The sequence below is a fragment of the Haliaeetus albicilla genome, chromosome 7, assembly GCF_947461875.1.
Source record: "Haliaeetus albicilla chromosome 7, bHalAlb1.1, whole genome shotgun sequence".
NCBI lineage: Eukaryota > Metazoa > Chordata > Aves > Accipitriformes > Accipitridae > Haliaeetus > Haliaeetus albicilla.
The window spans coordinates 15,993,343-16,008,716 of NC_091489.1; the positions used below are offsets into that span (position 1 = coordinate 15,993,343).

Below are 15,374 nucleotides of genomic sequence, written 5' to 3' on the forward strand. Positions count from 1 at the left end.
AGAATGTCCCTTTGGTGTCTGCATAGGCAAAGATATCAGAGAGCACACGTAGACTCAGCTATCAGGGTAACCTAAAACCCTGAAGGGCAACCAAAACAACAACAATAAAAAATAACAACTGACCAAAAAAAGGAATACAACAAGGCAAGAACAAAGATCTTCCCCAAGGCCTAGTTAAACAAACAAACAAAAGCACAAAAACCCACAGTTCCCCATCCATTTTTATATAAAAGGACTGAATGAATGATGAGAGGAAAATGGAACAATCAAAGGCAAAGCAATCAAAATGAAGTTTGGCTCAAGTCTCATTATTCCCTTGATTTATGAGACCCTGCAGCTTCCTGAATCAGCCATTCCTTCCCCTTGCTAAGGATTAATGGCACACACGAATAAGAAATCTAATTCGCTTTTGTATCTATGAGGTATTTTTAAAATAGAGTATTCTGCCCCAGCAACATCCTCAAAATCCTCACTTTAAATTGTGATTCCATGATGCTGTTCTCTACAGTATCTTTTCCCCAGTGGTTACAGAAAGGATTTCTGGGTTTCATTTTTTTTTTTAATTTAACTAAACTTCATGTGTTAATCCTGTTTTCTTGTCTATTCTGCTCATTTCCTCTGTTCTTAAAGATCCTGTGAGCAGCAACAACCTGGGGAAAAAATTTGGATGGATGTGTTATTTTAAAGATGATGCAGTGCTCTTGATGCCCTGTTCCACTTCAACACATTGACTAGAGAAAAAGAAACAGATCCAATTAAATAAATTTTGTAGAAATACACCACCTTCACTGAAAGTAGTCCACAAGCAAAAATTCAGATTAAAGGTTTGACATCTACTTTGTAGCATCCACAACAGCTACATTGTTTGACCCTTCCGTTTTAAAAACATTGAACCTTTAGCTGTATAAAGGATGTTTATCCACTACGCTGGCTCGAAAGGAAGCCATTGAGATGGACAGGATGTCGAATGCTGCAGATGAGAAACACGAACAGCATCCTGAACTACAAGGAAACAAGAGCCAGAAGACCAGCACTCAGTTCCACTCATGGAACCACAGTAGCAGCCTGGAAAACAAGCACTCCTGGCACATCCTACTGCCAAGAAAACATTTGAGACAAATCACAAGGGGGGGTTCTAGGAGTCACGTGAAACATACTCATTTCGTAACAGCAGCATGAGCAGTCACTGCTGCCTTGCAGTGTCTGGTCACAGCAGATCTGTAGATCATGGACTCTCCAAGGTACAACCTTGCTTAAAACACATCACTTGCCTTTATAATGCTCACTCAGGAATTAGGAAGGACAAGCACCCTGGCACTTAACAGTGACCTCTTTCCATGACTCGGGAAGCTTAATTATTGTAGTACATCAAAATCTGGCTGAACAAGCTTGACTCCTCCACGTACAAAGCTACCAGTGTGCACAGCTTGATTTTTAAGCATAATTATGAATGGGAAAACCTGCATGCAAGATGAGCAGAGTCTCCCAGGGCTACAGTTGTTTGGGGGGCACTCTTGTTTCTTCCCATCTGTCTTGGCAAGGCCGCATAAATTTTGAAAATTGAGCCCAGTGTTCTCTTTCCCACAGGCACCAAATTCTCCCTTAGGCTATACAAACTCTTTTCCCAGGAAAAATAATAAAAAGATCTGGCCTTCATTGTTTAACAATTTATTTTTTCAAAACAAATTCTCAACCAAGGCTGACATACAGCACACATATTTGGCATTCCCAATTTTTAATGCTGTCTTGCAGACCACTGTTTCCCACCATTTGCCATTGTAAGCCCATAGTTTCCATTACAAATTACACAAACACCTAAAATAAAACACTATTCAGCATGCAATGAAGTTTTTATTTAAGGGTTTTGGATGCAGTGTTGCTTTTGCCTACTATCCTTTCAGTGTGGTGACTTAACTTTATAGATCTTCATTCTATGCTAAAACATGAGACTCACAAATGTATATATCTCCCCCAAGAAATACAACTATGGCTTTCAGCTTGTCTGTGCTTGCTTTTTTTAATTAATGTTTGTCTGTTCTTGAAGGTCTACTACAACTTGAACAGCTACCTCCAAAATATTTTTTTCATAAGAGTCCTTAAAAACAATACTTCCACAATCACACCATAAGACTACATTTTATAAAACAAAATATTACAAAATCACACAAAAGATAATTCAAAACAGTCAACACAGAGGCACAGCCGCTCAGCTAAAAAGGTATTTAAGATTAAGTGACCAAAACTATGCAAAGCAGGAAGTGAAGACAGACCCACACACTCATGGCAAGCATTCACTAATGGTTTAAGATGAGCTTACTAGCATTAGCATTGTTATTTTTACTAAGAAACGTATGGAAAAATCTTAAACATTTTAATTGAGATTGCAACCACATTTACAGCCTATTGTTTAATTTTCCATCATATGAATGAAATGTTTAAACATCATATGCAAACCAAAAAAATTCCTATTTCTCCAAGAGGGAAAGGAAAAGGGAGGAAAACAGGACTCAGGGCTGTTCAATCAAATAAACAAAATAATATTTAAGTAAAGTTTTAAAAGTCAGCATTCAAACGCCACTGGTAATCTAAATGAATTGCTCATTTCTTCCTTCTTTCGAACATCTCAGTTCCTTCTATGTATTTTTTCTGTGAACTTCAGAGCCTCACGTAGACTTTGTATTGACCATTAGCAAAGTTTGGATATTTCTGAGAAACTTACACAACTTAAAAACTATAAAAAGCAGTCTACATTACTCAGAAAGATGCTTTCTTACATGCCAGGTCATTTTCAACTGTGCAATATTAGCAGGTTCAAGCAAGAAAATTGTTTTCTCTATTTTCAAAAAAATACAGTTAAGGCTCTGACATTGGAAAAGATATGTGTTTATTTCCTTTACCCACTGAAAAGCCCCTCTGAAGTCTAATCTATTTATTTTTATGCTCAAAGTGTATTTAAAAAGCATTTGTCTCAAATGCCTGTGAGAAATCTTTATATTATTCCTTGCACATATATAAAAACCATGCACAAAAAGAGAACATCCTTCCTACATACACATCATGAGGGAAGATGGAAATAGAAATAGCAATTACAGAATGTTACCCAAATTTTACAACAAAAGTAGCAGTGATGGGGGGGTGTTGCAGAACAGGATAGGGACACACACACGACTGTCTAATTAGCATTACTCATATAATGAAATCCCTTCTGAGGAACTGCAGCGTAACTCGAACAAACCTCCCTCCCAAATTCTGGCAGGTGTAGAGATGTGCAACAGATCCTAAGAACTGTCTAGACTTTTCTGTCTAAAATAACCTTTCATCACCACGCAAAGCACCCCAGAAGACATTCAATACCTTGCATTCATGCAAAAACATTAGGACAGGACTTACACTTACAGATTTGCACTGATACCAATCTCAGTCTGTTTCCAAGATTAAGAAAGTTATTTTGAATAAGAATTGAGGGAAAAAAAAACAACTTTGAGGGGGTTAAGGGGGAGGCTTGGGTCTAAGCCATAACTATCAGTTTACTATTCAGAGAGAATTAGCATTTCTACAGTTGATGGATATCAGCCATTCAGCAATGGCATATCTGACTCTCAAAGTACTAGAGAAGTGTGCTTTATAAGTAGAGTTATTAAATAGTTTCATGCTTTTTGCTCAACTTTTGTGCTGCACATTACCAAACAATTTACCTACCATAAAGCAATAAAAACAGTTAACAGGTCCAAAAACCAGCTGACTTGCCACCTCTTCTTTCCTCCCACCATCCCACTCTTCCTCACTCTCTTCTTGTGAGAGACCACAGAGCCTATATACTCCAACGGGGAGGGGGTTGGGAGGGGAGCGAGGAAGGGGAAGGGGACATAGAGCATGGAACTGTGGAAGGAACAGGGAGGGGGAACTGGAACGTGACAGGGATCATTTACCATTAGTTCAGGAACTTGAAAAGAAAATGCTGAAGCTGACACAAGGAAGCAGGAGGAGCACAAGCCACTTGAACAGAGGAAGAACTCATAAGTACCAGACCTTCTCCTTCACATAGCACCACCATGGGGGTCTTTGCTCACTGTCCTAAGGAAGTACAGCCTTATTATGAACATGTACTCACCTTTTCTCTGTTGGGCGACTCTAACAGACTGGCAGCACCTGGTGTCTCAGGGTAGCACCGAGGTTCAACTATAGCCCCCAACCTGTTGATGGGCTCGCTTGGACAGCTGGCTAGCGGGGACTGCCAAAGCCTTTTTTGCTTCATCACCTTAAGAAACACCCATTTAAATGTTGTAAGAATCTGACCTTCCCACCTAAGAAAGTCACTCTTATTCTGGTCTCCCCTTCAAGGTCTATTCAGTTGCCACTTTTAGTCTGTAAAGACTCCTTGCACACACCAACTTCAATCCATCCTCCCAAGCTTTAAAAGATCATCAATTCTAGGAGAATCTTTGACATACCCCATGGTATGTGCCATTAGACGATCATTTATATTCCATATCATTTTACAACCGTTATTGTGATAGCTTCCTCCCTTCATTTCCTCCATCTGTTTCCAGGACTGGAAGAAATTAATAAAAGAAAAAGCAGGAGGGAATCAAGGCAGCAAATGAACTCTAGAAAGAGAAAAGAGCTACTTCGTAAGTGGGTGAACAAGCACCTGAGAAGGCAAACGAAAATAAGGACAAAGGGTCTGCAAGACAGCTGTGAGAAGCTAAAGCAGCTCAGTAGGACAGGTACAGGGTGAAAAATAACAAATTGAAAAGTTCAAGGAGAAAGAAAACAAACGCAGGGGTTTTTTTAATATAGAACACAGTGCGAAGGTTGTTGCACTGTAACACCAGGGGTGCCATTCTCCTCCTGCAGTGTTACAGACAAACAGAGCCAGGGATGACTTTAACAAAGCAATTCAAAGTCCTTTAAAAGGATGATAAAAAAAATAAATCTAGAGCATTCAGTGGAAACTTAATTCAGTAATAATTTGAGCTTAGGTAAGAACTGACTTTCTAGGATCCACATGCCCAATTGTTTCTTAGCTATCATGATCATTTTAGTATTTTATCTTTCCATAAGTTTTCAAACAAAAGTTTAGTTGTCAGTTGGTGAAAGCCACTTATAGGGGCCAGAAAAGGGCTCAAAGGCCTTAGTAATTCAAAGATCTCTTGAAGGCTTTTATTTTTTCGTGGCAAACTATCTAGTGCACAAAGGTTAAAAAACTTCCTCATTCAATTTTTTTAATTCGAGTAGTTTCACAATCACTCATAACACCGCCACCATCTGAAGTTTCATTCACTTTAAAAACAAACAAAAAAAAAAAACCCAAACACAGAATTGAAGAGCAAGAGCTGCTTATTATCAGCATCACAAAATGTCTCCTGCATAAACCAGCTTATTTATAAAATAAGTTCTCCTCAGGTAGTCAATAGTCAAGAGGTAAGCAACTCCTCCACATTTCTGTTTAATCACCTGCATCCTAACCAAGCAGGGACAGCCTGGTGCCTCACCAGGCACCAGGTCTAGCTTTGCTGAGGACAGGCATTGCCTAGGACAGCCCGAACCATACGGAAGTTTCTTGTCTGCCCCCCGCTTTGTATAAGGATAGAACCAGACAAATTGCTGGCCTCTGCCTGCCAGCAGGGATGCAAAGGGCAGCTCTCTCATGAAGGTCACAGCAGGACAGAGGGAAAGGGTGAAGCCTTCCACTCTGATAATGAGTGCTTTACTGTCCCCTTTGTAATCTCCTCTGACTGACAGTTGCACAGAGAGCCTTTTGCAACATGTTCCTATTTTCAGTATTTCCAACTAACATATTTAGCCTGGAAAAACAGACTACATACACATGCGTTCACACTACCTCAAAATAAATCCATTCATTCCATTCAAATCCATCCATAAATCCCTTAGCTTCTTTTGAATGCAAAACTGAAAGCTTTGCCTTGTAATAAAAGAACTGCTGCGTAAATTTGGGTTGTAAACCATGCTGACCACAAGGGCTATGAAGACTATGTTTAACCTTTAGCTGCTCCATATAGATGCAATCTCAGATTGACAGGCCTTCCGCTGTGCTACACTTTTTACCAGTCCTTCCCACAAAGCCATGGATTGAGACCATTCCAGCAGTACCCATTATCATATTCCATACTGTAAATTTGAGGACAACTATAAGCTTCAACACTTCACAGAGTAAATCATGAAGTATGTTAAGGAAGAGTCAAAATAGCTTTTGTCCACATGCTTGCTGAACCCTTCCTGGAGCTCCAACAGGTTTGCAAAGCAAGACCTCTCGCTACAAAGGCCAGAAAAAACCACTCAGATCTTCCTCACAAAATATTTTCAGGAAACTAAGGAGACATGGAGTAAGTAAGAGTGGAGTCTTCACAGAAGAAAAGATTGTAGGGAGGAAGACACAATAAAGGCTTATAAAGCCAGAAGTGGCATAGAAAAACAGAAGGAGCACTGATAATGCATCATTTCTTCCAATAGAGGAATTAGGGAGAGCCAATGAAGCTAATGTAACAGGTCCGAACAAGCAATAAAAGAGTGATTCTTCACACAGCAGTATGCAATGAATGTTCAACATCCATACGGGTTCAGGGGAAGGTGAAAAGGTTCATGAAAAAAAATGCCACAGAAGTCATGTCTGACTCTGAAAGACTCAAACAGAAATGGTTAAAGGCTTTAGGAAGCCTACAGAAGGAAACACACGATATGCCATTTTTCCTACAGTCCTCGTTAACGTATCCCTTTTTGGCAAACATTCAGAATGAGACACTGAGCTAGACGGCACAGGACACAGGACTTCCACAGTTGTGCCACACACAGCACTAAAATGTAGATGGCAGCTTCCTTCTAATTACTTTTATCCTAAGACTTAAGAAAGTTGTTCTGTCTTCACTAGTGAAAGCTACTATTGGTGTTAGTATTTACAGTAACAGTGACAAGAGATTTTCCCAAAAATACAAAAACTCTATGTAGAGATATAGAAGGCAGGGAGGGAGGGTAATGAAGGAAAAGGCTAAACACCAATACTGAATTGGGATATCAGTTTGTACCAAAGATATAAATCAAAGCTTTTACAGACTAGTAAAAAAACCACAGCAAAAATAGACCCTAGTAATACTAAGAAATAGATCACAGTGAATCACACAGCTGCTCTTGTGGGTTGTAATCCAGTTTGAGATGTTAACAGTGAGTGGGAAATTGCAAGAGTGAATTAATTTAGAAATTGTACCTTCAGTTGACAATGAGTGAACTTACCTCAGGACTGCAAAAAAATATATTTGACATGAGTGAGTGGTAGCATACAAAAAACTGAGATAAAAGCAATTCTATAATAAAAGAAAAGTTAATGGTATTTAACTCCAAAAGCATTTCAGCTAAAACTCAGAAGTTGAGTTTTCTTTCTTTTTTATAGCTCTTTTTCAGGGAACTCATAGAAAAAATCAGGGTGGGGGAAGAGAAATGTATTTCTACTATTTTCCATAAGGGGTTTCCTAGTATGACGATGACATAGCTTTAAGGCTTCAAGTTAAAGGCAAAATTAAAATGTAATGCTATAGAAATTGAAAAGTGAATTGTGCTGGCATGCCACATTTCTAAGGAAAAAAAAAAAAAAAACAAAAACAAAAAACAGGACACAGGATAGTGACATACAGGTTTAACCAGAAAGATATCTCTTTTATAAAGAGATACAAGCATGAAGACATAGTTCCAATCACCCTTTACTACACTGAAAAATAGATCACTGCCACAATGACAGAGAGACAGAAATTAAAGCCTTTTTCAATTTGACAGGGCATTCCCTCTAGACATGAAAAAGTAGAGTATACCAGGAAACAAACAAACAAAAAAAACCAACACCAAAAAAAAAACCAATAAAACAAACCAGAAAAAAACCCCAAAAATCTATTGTATTACATTCCACCAATTTGAAGGCAGGTGGGTCAGAATACACATGTAGTGATGTTTTTCACCCACAGAGCTGGACTGGACAGCTGTGCACAGGTGTGGGCCCCTACTGCAGGTACTCGGCCATAACCTAGTGGGGCTTTGCTGACATCACACCCTCTAATGCCATCCACTTTGAGAGAACATGGACTCCACCTCTGAACATTGGGCCATTAAGTATTATTTGGTTTCTAGGGTTGATATTTTGACTAACCTGGAAGGAAGAGGGAAGAGATAAGAGACATCCTTGTTCAGGGCTTACCACACAGCCCCAGGCAGCCAGACTCTGCCATGTCACCCCATACACCCATCTTGGGAAAAAGGGTTTCCAAGAAGGAATAATAAGAACCACAAACAAGGGCTTATATTCGAGACCTCAAACACCTGGCAGCATGGTGTCTTGCTGGCAGCATTTCAGCTGTAACTCTTCACTAATCCCAGCCACTACCAGAACAGGACTGCTGACCAGAGAAAGATGAAAAAAAGAAGAAAACTAATGCACAACGTTTTTTTTCCTGCTGACTTTGGTGTACATTCTCTGTCTGCATCAGGGATTAACTTCCATGTGATAAAGTAGCTTCACACAATACAACAGTCATGCTTTAGTTTTCTCTTTTAAGAATCATCTACATCACTCACTGACCAGCTACGCTTGGCAAAAGCAATCTTTCCATGCTTTAACAGATTTGTTTGGCAAACTAAATAAATGAGATGGAAGCAGAGCATATCCATATGTTCTTTGCAGATAGACCTGGCACTCTAAGTTTCAACAGAACATGCGATGAAAGCCAACATTTAGCAAATGCATGCAAAACTCATTAAAATAGAGAACACACCTGCCCTAGGCAGACAAGCCCAAATAGCTTCCTAGCCAATACCACAAGATGTCTTCAGGGACACTGCTGACAACATCCTCCCTGACTTCACAGTAAAAACAATATCCTACTTGTGGCAAGATGCAAGTCACGTTCATCCCCTGGGAATACTGCAGCATGAGCAAGGCAACATGAACCAAATAAACCTGTAACAAGGCACTTTTATTTAATCAACATTTATTGCTCAAGTAGCACCTAAGAACTACTATAAACTCCAAACTGAAACAAGAAAACATCTCTTTGCCCAATATATTAACACATGCAAAAGCTGTGCCTATTTTTCTGTTGGTTGCATTTAAAATAGGTGTAATTAAATGGGTTTAGAATGGCTCTCTACTGACACAGAAGCACTTCCAGCAAGTATGACCCAGATTTTGTTATTCTTTTCACCCTAAGCTTTTACCATTGTATCTAGCAATCAACTTATCCCCCCCAGAAAAATTATTTTAAACCGACAGAGCTTGGCTCTACATACTGTACTAGACTACTGCAATGGCAGAAAAATTCACATCTAATTGTTACTAAAAAAGATTGCTCTTGAACTAATTCATTCAAACTCTTTTGACAGCCATCGTGTCCAGTGAACATACCCTAGTGTTTGCTACAATCTAATAAAAACATTTTGCTGGCGAAGACATAACTGGCAGTGTCAGCAAATATGGAGCTTTTAGCATGGTAAAAGAATAAGCACTCAATATGACTTTAATGTCACATGCATGCATTAGGGGAGGCAAGAAAAATGACTAAATGGCTGTGGTGAAAAAGACGGAACAGGATTTAAAAGGTCTAAAACCACTGCCAGCTCTTTCCTACACCCTAGAAAATTCTCTTCTTTTTTTGTGGCTTGCAACTGACATCTGTAACTATTAAAAAGTGTTGCTTAAACAGGGCATCAAGAGACGGTAGCTACTTTGTTACACTAGTGTAGAGTGGCTTCAATAATTCCACTCGAGCAATGAGTCTAGAACTGCTCCACATACACCAGGACAAATTTATGTGTCCTACAAGCTATTAAGGACATAAAGCATCTTCCTCGCGTACTGTGTCAAAATCCTGACAATGAAACTTTCACTAAAGTTTAAATATGGGGACTCTGTTCTACCCTGGGCTTGAAAAATCTCACTCCTCTTGGATGCTCAGAAGTTGTTTCCCAATGCACATGGGCTCATAGAACCACCAAGTCTCTCCAGCAGAAAATAAAAGCAAGTAGTTAAATCAAAAGTAAAAAGCAGAGAAAACCAGATGATTCCAGTATTCCTTTTTCTCACCCCACTAAGCCTTTTTCTTCATACTAAGTACACTTTAAGATATGCTGGCCAATATGTTTTAATTCTACTCAAACAGAAATTTGCAGCTTCTGTAGTCAAGGTAGGTCTGTTTTTCCCTCTCACTGAAAAGTTAACTGTTTGTTCCATTGATGCAAATAACGCCTTTGCCTAGGCACAGCCAGGTTTTGGCAGGAATGAAAGCAGAGTGGTATCTGGCCACTGAAAACTGCAGCTGAGAAGCATCTAGAGACAAGATCTTTGTCCCTCCCTCCATACAGTGCTAGGATTTGTAGGGAGTCAATCCACTTCATCACATGCCCTCTCCTGTATAGAGCATATGGGATGACTACCTCAGAAACGAACCACCCATGGGCATACCACAGCATTTGTCTCTTCTGCAGCTAGGTGGCAACAAGAACTGAGGTAGGAGACCAATTACCATTTCATCTTCAGGCTGGTCCAACACCCTGACTCACTCTCTCAGTAAGGAGGCCACACGCAGGAGGACAACATGACCTCAGAATTCATTTCAATGCATCCCAGGCAGCACACAGAGACACATAGCTGGTTACTGCCAACTCACTTTGGATAAAAGTGAGGAAAAGCTCCCCCGTACCACCAGAGACAGGTTTGTCCCAGCCACTTAACATCAACATCTTGACAGTAGAAGGCAAGCTGCACGGAGACCTGTGCCTCAACCACTGCAATGGCATCTTTATAAGCTCAACAGCAGCAGCAGCTTCAGCTAGTACAATGGGCTGTAAATTGGGAAAATATGTAGGACACATCCTCGTCTGCCATCTTTGATGCAGAATTACTGCAGAGAACAAGGGCAGAAAGTTGCAGGGGGATGGGAGACAAACAGCAGAATATGGCACAACTATGCCCAGCAGAACTCATCTGTCAGAGACCTGACTTGTACATCCTCAGACCCCCGACACTGCTCCTCACTGGACCGGCTGTGGACCCCACTTAAAGAGGTGTATTTCCTCACTCCCATTAACAGCTCCAAAGACAAGCCCAAAAGAAATCTTATTTCTGCTACTAACAGATACAGATGTTTTCACTAAGTCAATGCAGCCACAGAGAAATACGTTTCCCGGAGTTTTCCAACTCACACAACCATGCTGAATTTGTTGGGTGGTATCTTTTTTATACCACTATTCTAACACACACTTTTTTACAGGAGAACTTCTACTCACAACAAGCCTTTAAAACACTTTACCATTTCACTTACGGAAGTACAATAACACTGAACCTAAAATAGTCTCCATGCTAGTTGTGGAGTCATGCACAAGATTACGGGAACCAGTTTGGGGTTTTTTTAATGGAAAAAAAATTAATTTTGTTTTATTGTTCTAGGGAAATACATATTGCAGCTTAATCCATAGCAGGAATATGGAATCATTTAAGTCCCCAGAGGCAAAGACTCTGGAAGCTGTGGAAATTACAGAATTAGGATACAGTCTGTAAATCATGTTGTATGGCTGAAGACCACCTCTCTAGTCTCATTCTTCTCATTGTCCATCCCACTCCTCTCTCCAACATCCCTGATCCCCTTCTTTCCCACCCGCACCATACTACCACCCCCTTGCCAGAAAACATTAAAGGTCCTATCCATAGCAAAAGTGACAGAGTGCCAAAGTAGAGGTGATGAGGGGCCCCATCAGGTGCTCTGCCTGTGTCTGAGCATCCTCTGGGAGGCACACAAGTGCACCAGAGAAATGCTGCACATAGCAGGCTGGACAAGCTCTGTGTTGTGGACCAACATACACCATCCCTGAGACACTACTGTACCACCTGGCAGCAAATGACACCATGTGAGGCACAGGGTTGGGAAATATACTGTGTAGGTGCCATATAGGAGGAACCAGAGAGATGTCGCAGGACAGTACTTGGCTTAATGAATGGGATGGATGTTGGACAAGAGGCAGTGAATGCCACAAAACATAGAAGACAGTGAGGAATACAGCGCAGTGTGGGGTTGAGGACTGCACAGCTAGCACATTAATACATGGTCCTACAAGGTATAGCTGACAATCCTATTTGCCCCTCTAAGTATTTGCTGGGGTGGGGGAGGCGGGCAGGGAGGAGAAGATGGTACATCGATGGAGGTGGTCTCTGTACTGTCAGTACTTGACATAACAATAAAATCCCTCCTGAATGACGCTGCTCTCACAATATCCCCAGATACAAAATATTCAAGACACACCAAGTGCATTTACTGCCTAAGTGTTCAAGACTGGCTATGCTGTGTCACATCAGTGTCCCAGGGTGCTGGTCCGACTGGCCTTCTGGGATCCAGATGTTATTACCATCAGTCATTTTGTATAGTATTGCTTAAAGCAAAGCAACATTTCACTTCTTACCTAGGGGTATGTTGTTTGGCAGGTTTCACACCATCCCTCACATCTCCTTGCTCCAGTTTTCCAAGAAGCAGACATATGAAGTTAAACTTACCAAGAGGTAGGTCCCTATCACTGTACTTTTCTAACTCACCTAACTTTGTTATTACTATACTTGAAAGTAATTCACAACCAAATTTAAAAACAATTTTCACAACAGCACCAGACACGGGAGCACTCCTGGACAATTTAATGAGCTATTCCCCTTATAACGTCTTGTAATTTCAATTGTAATGTCAATGCATTCCCAGTAACACACAGTTTACATCAGTGCCATCACAAGATGAAACTTCAAGGTGTCAAAAATTCAAAGCTGTCTTTATGAGGAAATGTTTCTGCTTCACAGAGAGTTAACCACAGTAAAATACAGCCACATGTATTTCTACCTGAATTATTTTTTGCCTACTGACACTTCAAAGCAATGCTTCTTCAGTTCATTATTCTCATGCATTTAACAACTCTTTGTCTACCTAGCATTGCTGATTTCTTATGTATAGTCAACTTTTCCTCATACTGAGTTTTTTGCTATGCCACTATCCATTCTTTTTTTTTTTTTTTTAAAAAAGAGCAATGTTACTTTCAAAGCTTGTTTTAGCAAAATATCTTTTTCTTTGTATGTTAACTTTTTTCATTACGGTTGGCTTTCATACAAAACAAATTAATCAATAATCAATTAAAAAAAAATAATCACCATTCCCATGCTCATCTCCATTAAGCACAAATTCAACAGCTGAAAGGACAGGAACTTGTAGAGAAAGGTAACCCTTATACACAGCAAAAACGGGCAGATACCTTCTAAAGACTGACAAGCCACTCACGAAGAAAATATCTGTTAACCCAGTGGCTGATCCACCTTGTAAGGACCATAGTTCTCCCTCATCCCAAATACTACTACTTTCAATTTCAGTTATATCAAATTTCACATCAGCCACACCTACAGCTGTACAGTAACCAAGGGGGAAAATTGTCTAAATCAGATTTTAAATAAGACTAAATAGTTAACATTTGTGAAAGTGATAAACTAATCGCTTCACAGCCCTACTTCTGAGAGACTATTAAGTGGACAATCTCCTCTTAAGGCTTTGAGTTTGTGTTTGCAAAACAGATGCATGAAGGGATGAAAATCCCATAAATGGTTTGCATTCTTAATGTCTGACACAATTCAGTCCTTGGGGAGCACACTACGTGTGTACATGTGTGTATGTGGGAGATTGCATGCAGTCTTTTACAATGAGGCCCTGATCCTGAACCTGTAATATTACTTTAAGCACCAAAAATAACACAGCAGCAGAACTGTAGGTTAAGAGCAGTGACCAAAATGTCACCTACTAAATTTTGCATCACTATGATAGGTTTGTGATCCTGCTTCCCAGCAAATCCAGTTGCTCTTCCCCACTTTTCTTAATTGCTCTTTTTATAAATAAACAAACCAACCCCACAGGTACTTCTTGTACACTGATGTTGATGATTCAGAGCATAATGCAGTTTCCTGAATGTAGATCCTGCTTTAGCTACCTCAAGTACACAGTCACAAGGATACAGCTATTTAGTTTGACACCAACAACAGGAGATACCCGTTAACAATAAAATCACACAGACAAAAAACTCTTCAATGTAATGTACCTAGCCCGGGTTACAAAGACACACGAGAGAAACTGCAAGAGCAGGGGAGGGATAACTGCACTTATTCTTAACACAGTAGTTAATCACAAAGAATGAAATCAATCCCCAAGTCTCTGAAACAGGTGAAAACCAGGCTAGAAACAAACAGATGCAAATACTGTCCTAAAAAACAGTGGGTGCAAAAATGATTGCACCTGGTTTTTAAATCCAATATGGTCCCCTCCGCAATTTCTATTTCTAGGGTCACCTATACATTCATTTCTTATTTTTCTTCTGCTCCTCTATTTACCTTTCAAGTAGCATTAAGTTTACAAAAAAAAAAAAATTCTAACATCCAGTGGGCGCTCAGAGGTTTTATGCTGTCTACTACCAGCCATTACAAACTTCAGTGTTTTTTGCAAATCTGTAGAAAGAGTAGAAATAATGAGAAGTAATAAATGCAAAGTTTCATGTGAAACTGAGTGCTTTATGTAGCTCCGTGACTAACATACTTGAAGAGAAGAATGGGGTAGAAAGAAGAACTAAGCTATATTTTATGAGCACTGTAAAATTCTCAAAGCTTTGCTGGTCCTTGAAATACAGATTTGGAAGAAGTGTAGCCACTTTATTCTAACAAATACTTATCTTGTCTTCAACGTAACTTCCCAGAGCAAAACTGAAATATGGTATGCTCTCCCATTCTGCTGATCTGTCAAAGGAATTATAATTACCTTAATCACAGAACAGACTTACTAGAGCTATGAATTCAAAACACATAAGAGGTTACAAAATTCCTTTAAAAGTTTACAATTTATTTTTTCTCCCCCTCTCCCTTTCCCATCTTTAATTTAAAAGTTGCATTATTTTTTTTAAAGTGCCATCTGATGGGTATAAAGACTGTGTGAAACTGAAAGGCATGGACACTTAGAAGCAGTTTGCCCACTAATAAAAGATACACTTGATCCAGAAAAGATACATTAAATAGATAATAAATAATAGTAAATGGATAATACATAATAAAAAGATAAAAAGATAAATTTGATCTAGAAATATCATAAGTTTTATTCAAATACAGTTATTTGTTTTAACCAACTTAAAGCTGCCTGAGCAGCCTCTCTCCTGGGTGCATACTTTATCTCAAGTATTACAGAGCCTTATTTCCAAGCTACCTAAAGAGATCAAATACCCTCTTCAAGCTAGAGCTTATTTCCACAGCTTGGACTTCTGGAACTTGATCTGCCTCATGGTTAGTACTGTGTAGCAATCTCCAGCTAGTGATCAAATTT

The 15,374-nt window shown here is 39.6% G+C and overlaps 1 protein-coding gene across 1 annotated transcript in view; it reads right to left on the reverse strand.

Annotated features, from left to right (window-relative positions):
• CNKSR3 (CNKSR family member 3) overlaps positions 1 to 15,374 on the reverse strand; it is a 64,128-nt gene that overhangs the window by 33,479 nt on the left and 15,275 nt on the right. The window lies entirely within an intron of this gene.